This window comes from Cololabis saira, chromosome 22 (genome assembly GCF_033807715.1).
Source record: "Cololabis saira isolate AMF1-May2022 chromosome 22, fColSai1.1, whole genome shotgun sequence".
NCBI lineage: Eukaryota > Metazoa > Chordata > Actinopteri > Beloniformes > Belonidae > Cololabis > Cololabis saira.
In genome coordinates, this window is record NC_084608.1 from 16,605,758 (window position 1) to 16,612,868 (window position 7,111).

Sequence of the window (7,111 nt, forward strand, 5' to 3'; positions counted from 1 at the left end):
AATGTCTCAGTTATTCTAAATGAAATTCCCTCCTCAGTTTAGTTTTATAAAGTTTTATAATATATATAGTTCCTTTCTTGCTTTAAAAAAAAAAACAGCCCTATTTCTGCAACACAAGTCTACCAAGCAGTGAATTAAATAAAATTTAAATATGCATCTTCAAGTTCTTGTTGTCTCAAAATTCTATAAAATGTGCTACTTTAAAACTAAAAAAAAAAGAAGCTAACTGATTCCCAAAACAAGGAAAGGCCTGACGCCATCTCATGCAACTGGCATATTTACAATGTGTTGTATCAAAACTGCAGAAGTCTGACTTTAATTGTAGAATGGACATAACTATGAGCAAAATAACGTGATATAAGCACTATGACATTTATTTTCCTTCAGGGTTTCATAAAGTATTAATGACTCGACTTGTACGGAATACTCGTGAAGTCCTGATGGTTGGGTTCATGGTTCACCTCCCAGCTGGGACTGTTCCTTGTGGATTTTGTGTTTTCCTTGTGCTTGTGTAGGTTTTCTCCAGGTACTCCAGTTTCCTTCCACAGTCCAAAAACATTTTTCTTTGGCTGATTGGAGATTCCTACCACTCCATAAACGTGAGTATGAGCATGTGGCCCTGCCATGTCCAGAGTGCAGCCCAGCCCATCACGGGGAGAGAGCTGGGATCGAACAGGCCCCGGGGACTTTGAGGAGGAAGAAGCAGGTGTGAATCATGGATGGATGAACTTAATTAAATAAAAGACTCTGTTGACATTTATAATGTGACAAATGTGACTATAAGAAAAGCAAAGGTGTTATCTGTGTCTTTCCGATTAGTTTTAAAAAATAAATCTAAAATATTGATTTACCGGTTTAGGTTTATTTTACATTGAATTATTTGGAAGATATGTAGATGCAGTATGCATGTTTTCAATGAGATGATGCCAATTTCCCATACAAGTAAGACCTGATGTGCAAGAAATATTTGAAATATTGTAAGTAATCCACTTCAAAAGTTTAATTGTTACAGATTTGAATCAAGCGTGTTCCTGTCCGTTTACCTATGATGTCTGCCTTTCAAATGAAGGATGGTTGGACGTTTTCATGTGCTAGTACTGTTCATGTTTGCTGTCACACAGTCATGGCACACTAAGACGCTTGAATATGACAAACCAAATATTAATGCATTTCTCCCTCTATGATAAGTAAATAAGATTTCCGTGTATTTTTTTAATTGTTTGGATTTTAATAAAAAGTAAAGTAAGTTCCTTGTTTGTGAATTTGACTTAAAGCTTTCCTGATCTTTAATTGTCCAAGATATTTCGATCAAGTTTAAATAAAAACAAAGCATTAACGCTACACCGAGACTACAAGAGCAAAACAGATACAGTGGCTGATTTCTGCTTTACTCCTTTGTCCAGCAGAGGTCAGTATTCAAGCACAATTGTCAACACGGCAGCGAAACATCCAAAAGCTTCCCTTCAACTGTACAATATATTAATACATTTTCCAAGATATTTTCCCCCATTAAAAGGCCAAAAACACCTGCTCAACAGGCAAAACAGCTTAAATAAGAATATGAATAAAATTATTTTTTGTTTCCATGCTTCCGCAGCTATAAATATACATATACATGTGTGTGTATGTATATATATATATATATATATATATATATATATATATATATATATATATATATATACATATATATATATATATACATACACACACACACACATACATATATTTGTTGCCATATTCATTTTTTCATCCCTTTTGCAAACTAAAGTCTGTAATTATTTCAGGCTGAACGCGTTTTTCTAACATAAACTTGCATTGTCAGTAATCAAAGCTCAGCACAATGCAACTGCTTTTACACAACTGAAACATTTGTGGGATGATTTCCATGAAGAGGAAGGAATTACAGATCCAAAGCCAACATTGGGTTGGGGGTGGGGGCTTCAGCGAGGCTGCCTTTGTAGCTGCCCCAAAAACACTAACTTCAGGCCTTACAGCCTGCAGGAATCCAGCCTGGTGGAGCTTCCCCAACCCATTCTTAGCATATTTCTTATTTCCAGCCGCTCAAAAGCATTAATGACAAGAGAGATGTGTAAATATCAGACAGTTGCAGCTACGCATGTCTAATGTGTATAGTTCTTTGGTTCCGCTTCTGCTATTTGGTTTTGTTTGGAAAGTAGATTCTTTCCAGGTATGAAAGTCTTGTTGTTTAAAACAACAACTGCCAGTGTGAAACAAACACTTTAGGTAAAATGTAGGATTAAATTGATGATATCATCATTGCTGTAGAAAAATCATTGCACAACATGTTTCTCTCTCTCTCTCTCTCTCTCTCTCTCTCTCTCTCTCTCTCTCTCTCTCTCTCTCTCTCTCTCGCTCTCTCTCTTTAAAAACATTTCTGTAAGTGTGACCATGAACTCAGGAACTACAAGTTTAAGGACATCTGAAACAGATCCTGAGTTGAGGCTAGACTGGAAAACACAGTCAGAAACTGTGTTTAACTTTCTACAAGGTCCTTTTGAATGAAACTGACATACAGTTTATATCAGTGCAGATGTAGATGTGTGTCTTTTATACTCATTTTTACTTTTTAAGCATATACATATGAGCTACAAACATGTATTTGCTGCTGCAGACTTTATTAAAAGCAGCTGAAACAGATGTAAATTCTGACCGATGCACCAGTGAATATTTCAATGTGTGCTGATGGGATAATGGAAAGAATGTTATCAGTATTATTATTAGTAATACTATTATTATCTTGAAATATGTCCTCCTGTGTAACAGTGTGGACAATAACGGAGCTCTGTGACATGTAGGACAAACATACAGTATGAGGTCTCAACTGTTGTGTTTCTCTTACTTGACATAATTTCTTTATTTTTGTGAAATTGTATTTATGTATTTATTTGGTGTGCGAGTACAAATGAGAGAGAGGGTTAGGTCTTGTGCAGCAGACTTCCTGTTGATCTGTGGAGATGACACTTTTCTCTGGGATCAGACGATTGAGTTACAGGGCAGGACTGGTAGCCTCCTCTCGGGAGAGGATGGAAGCTCTTTGCGGCAGGATGAGCTGGACGATCGGGAAAAAATAAGAATAATATAAAAAAATGAGGAAAAAAATGGATGGAAGATAAAAGGAGGAGAGGTGCGCACGAGGTGGGGAAGCCTTTCTTTTCCTTCTCTGCCTCCATCCACCCGTCTGCCTGAACCACGGGACTCAGGGGTGGAAATCCAGCTTTGTGCTAGTAAGAGCCAAAAAGAGACTGATATTTATGTCGGCTTTCAGGGCATGTAGAGCAATCCAGGTCCTGTTTACGGGGACGGGGCGTTGGCACCTGCCCCATTATTTTATGCTCACCTTTCTGTCTTTCCTATACTAAGAAAGTCACACCATCACACTCACTGACAGCGTGTTCCTCCACATTGTCTCCGTGTCTGGATGTTTCAGGTATGCTTTAGCTGCCACTGCACATACAAACTTAATTCTTTGAGTCAACAAAACAGTAAGAAACAGCAGTTTACACTGTAATAAAATCACTTCAACGTAGTTTATCTATTTGTGTTTTTTTGATTTTTGAGTGAAACCTCAAAGGAGGTCAGAAGAATTTGTTCTGAGGCAAGGTTTCAGTCTAAAAACCTCTTAGCCCGCCTGAAAAGCGTTCACACACACAGCGAGCTGGATCCATCGCTGCTCCACGTGCCCTCCAGTGGCAGACCCTGCCCGAGTTCATCTTCTGATATTACAAAGATGGCCACGGCCTGACAATGGAGATAATATTTTCCTTTACAATGGCTCCCAGTATGTGCTCTGGGCGAAGGCTCAGTAAGCAGCCGGGTTTTCCCATCCCTGTCAGGCAGCGACCCAGCCCAGTGGAGAAATGAGTCCCCAGGTTGCTTCAAGGCCCAACCTGTCAGCGCTCCAGAGGGATTAGCCATTCACAGCTTCCATATTGTTCTCTGGGCCACAATGGGCTACATGGGGCCCGGCCCTTTGTCATCAGCTCTGTTGTGAACTCCTGCTGGGGTAACAAAAGTGTAACACACCTGCAAATACAGATTAGATGTTTTTTTCCACATTCCTCCACTTATTCTCTTGCGTCTTCTTCTTTTCCTTTGCCGGCAAGTTTCCACTTCAAGGAAATGTCCATATCAAAAGGCATCTTTGGAACAAAACAAAAAAAATATTCTGGTAAACTTACAGTTGAGCGTGAACATCTGTGTACCTGCAAGAACATTTATTTTGTTTCCATAAATGAAAAATCTATATAACCTTACGGAAATCCTTCACTTTAATGAAACCAATTACCTGCACTCAATGTTTTTACAAGTCCAAATAAATGTCAGGAAGGATCTTTTTTCTCGTCATCTGTCTTATTTTGACATCGCTGCGCCACCTTTAACCTCGCGGAGAAAATATTCTGTCAAGGGTCTTTGGCTGCCACAACCTGGCAACTAAATCCCAAATCCAACCTTTTTTCTAAAGAGGCTTGAACTTTGCATGACCACATCCGAAATCAAAGGGATTTCATGGATATCATGTAGAACGTGACACCCTTAAAAAAAATCTCTGTGGAAGGAAAAAATTTATTGAGATCTTTTCTTGTTTATTGCTTCTGAAGGCGGCTTGGTTTGCACAGGTGCGACCAAAAAAAAAAAGAGTTTCTCCATTTAGATTTTTCTTCACGGGATATAAAAAACATATTCACACATTTAAAATGCACTTCAAAGTCAAAAGTCAAGTTTTGCAGCTGAAGGGGATCCTCATAAAAATCATCCAAATATTTCATAATTCAAAAGTGAATATTTTTTATCTGAGTTTTTATATTTTCCAAGATAAGAAAACTCTTTATTGAGTCAGTATTCTCAGATCCTGGAGTGGGGATTATCATTACAGCACATGATGGTCGCTCTGGGCTAACCTCAGGGTCACCATCATGCATAAGACGCAGCTGACAGCGACACTTGGCCAGTTAACGCTGTGTGATGGATTACCTGTGCCTGTAAGCCTGGAAGTGTGTGTGCAGGCTCGCATCTGTGCGTGTGTGTGTGTGAGAGAGAGATGTACGAATGTCTATGTGAATGTGTGTCCCCCCAGAGAGCCTCTATGGCCGGATGGTGTATCAGATGGCACGTTAATTACTCAGCCTTCAAAAGGGAGCTGTCCTGCGCAGGAGTGAGCGGTGGACTGATGGCTGTGTGGTGGTCAGAGCGGCTGCCCGTGGGGAAAAGGTGTGGAGAAGAGGGGCACATGTGGATCCACACGCATACCCACCCATCGCACAGATATGCAGCCGCTCGCACAGGTGTGCAGCGTGGTTATCACTGAACCATTAAAGGAAGGATGCACTCTTTTTATTTTGCTGTGAAAGAAATGTCAGCAAAGCTACAGCTTATACAAGAAAATAACCCCAAAAAAGCCGATATCTTCCCTAAACTTACATGTTATGGAAATTTTTTTTGTTAATATTTTGAATTGAATTATGCATTGTTTGAATATTTAAACTTATTTAAATTTAAATTTGTAGAAATAGCTTTTTTGTTTTTTCTTGTCACCACATTCCACATCTCTGCATCAGAAAAAACACACACATTAACTTTTGCAAACATTATTGGTGAAAAGTAGTTTAAATTTGTACAAATATTTTTTTTAAATGAAACTAAAGTTTTATACTAATATATATATATATTTTTTTTACTGTGAATAGAATTCAATAACACATCTTCCATATTTGGAGTCATAGTTCATTTTATCTTAATCCTTCATAGGGCACTAAATTGAATATTACCCTAGAAAGCTATTGAAAAATATTACAAGTCCTTATTGGTTTTTTTTCCCAATCATTTTTATTGTCTGTATAACTACCGAAGTTACCAGTATTGTAAATTGCAGCTAAAGGGTTAAATATATAATATATTATTAAATGTATAAGTAAACATAAAAAATATGCTTTTTTTCAACTAGTAATTTTAATATTTAAGCATAACATTAGTTTTAATATGCTTAAAATTGCTTAAATTGTAAGTCATCAACTGTTGAAGTATCATGATAATATGTAGTGTAAAATAGATTGACCCAGTCAGGTAAGTTGATAGCATCAGAATATTTTAATTACACATCCACCATATAAGCCGTCTAGCTGCTGGGATGTTTTTGGCTTCAAAACTTAATTTAACGTCCTTTAAGCTCTGTTTTGAACTCCGAACCAACTCCATGGCCATTAATTCTCCCTTTCGTGCTCCAGCCAGTCACTCACTTTGTCTCTCTGGCCATTTGTGATGGGCAGGTAGCTCACAGAGGGGCTTTAGAAGTTCCCCCATTAAAAGCTTCTACGGGCAGTGAACCAACACAGCGAATGGCTGGAAAATCAAAACAATGAGCTGAATGATGTCATGACACAGCAGAGTGCTTAAACCAGCAGGCAGATGATAATGTTCTCTCTAGAGACACTTTTTACTTCATGGACTTTATATTTTTGTAGGATATTGTACTGTAAAAATAATGATTTTTAAACCATGAATTCATATTTTGAACTCTCTGACCAACAAACAGGGGGACAGCGAGTTGAACGCTGGCCTTTAACCCCACCTGACCCCGACCATCCCCCTGGCTTTCAGTCTGCGAGCCCATCACACACATACCCAAAGCGTAGAGTTCCCAAAGCCCTCTCAGACCTCTCCTTCTGTCCGTCAGATCAAAGCTCGCTGGGGGTCGAGAGGGACCTGACCCGTGGGAGAGGTGGAGGATCCTGCTGTTTGGCTTGTCGGTGGTGTAGAAAGAGGCAAACAGGCAGCTTCAACCAGCTCCCGGCCCTCCCACACTAAATCCATTGGAGTTCCTCAAGGCCATGCATGACAGATAAGTGAGTTTGTTCTGTCGTCATAGAGAGACACACACACACACTCTCTCTTCCATCTTCACTCCCTCGGTAAGACAGACACTCTCCATCCACTTCTATCAGTATATCACAGTTGCTCACACACACAGTGTCCCCCAACGTCCTTTCATCTTCTTTTCACATCACACGGTTGCCGTGCAGATATTTACTAATCTATTATTGCCTCCCACTCTCTGTCACACTGAGCTGTACAATGGTGATGCTACTAATAT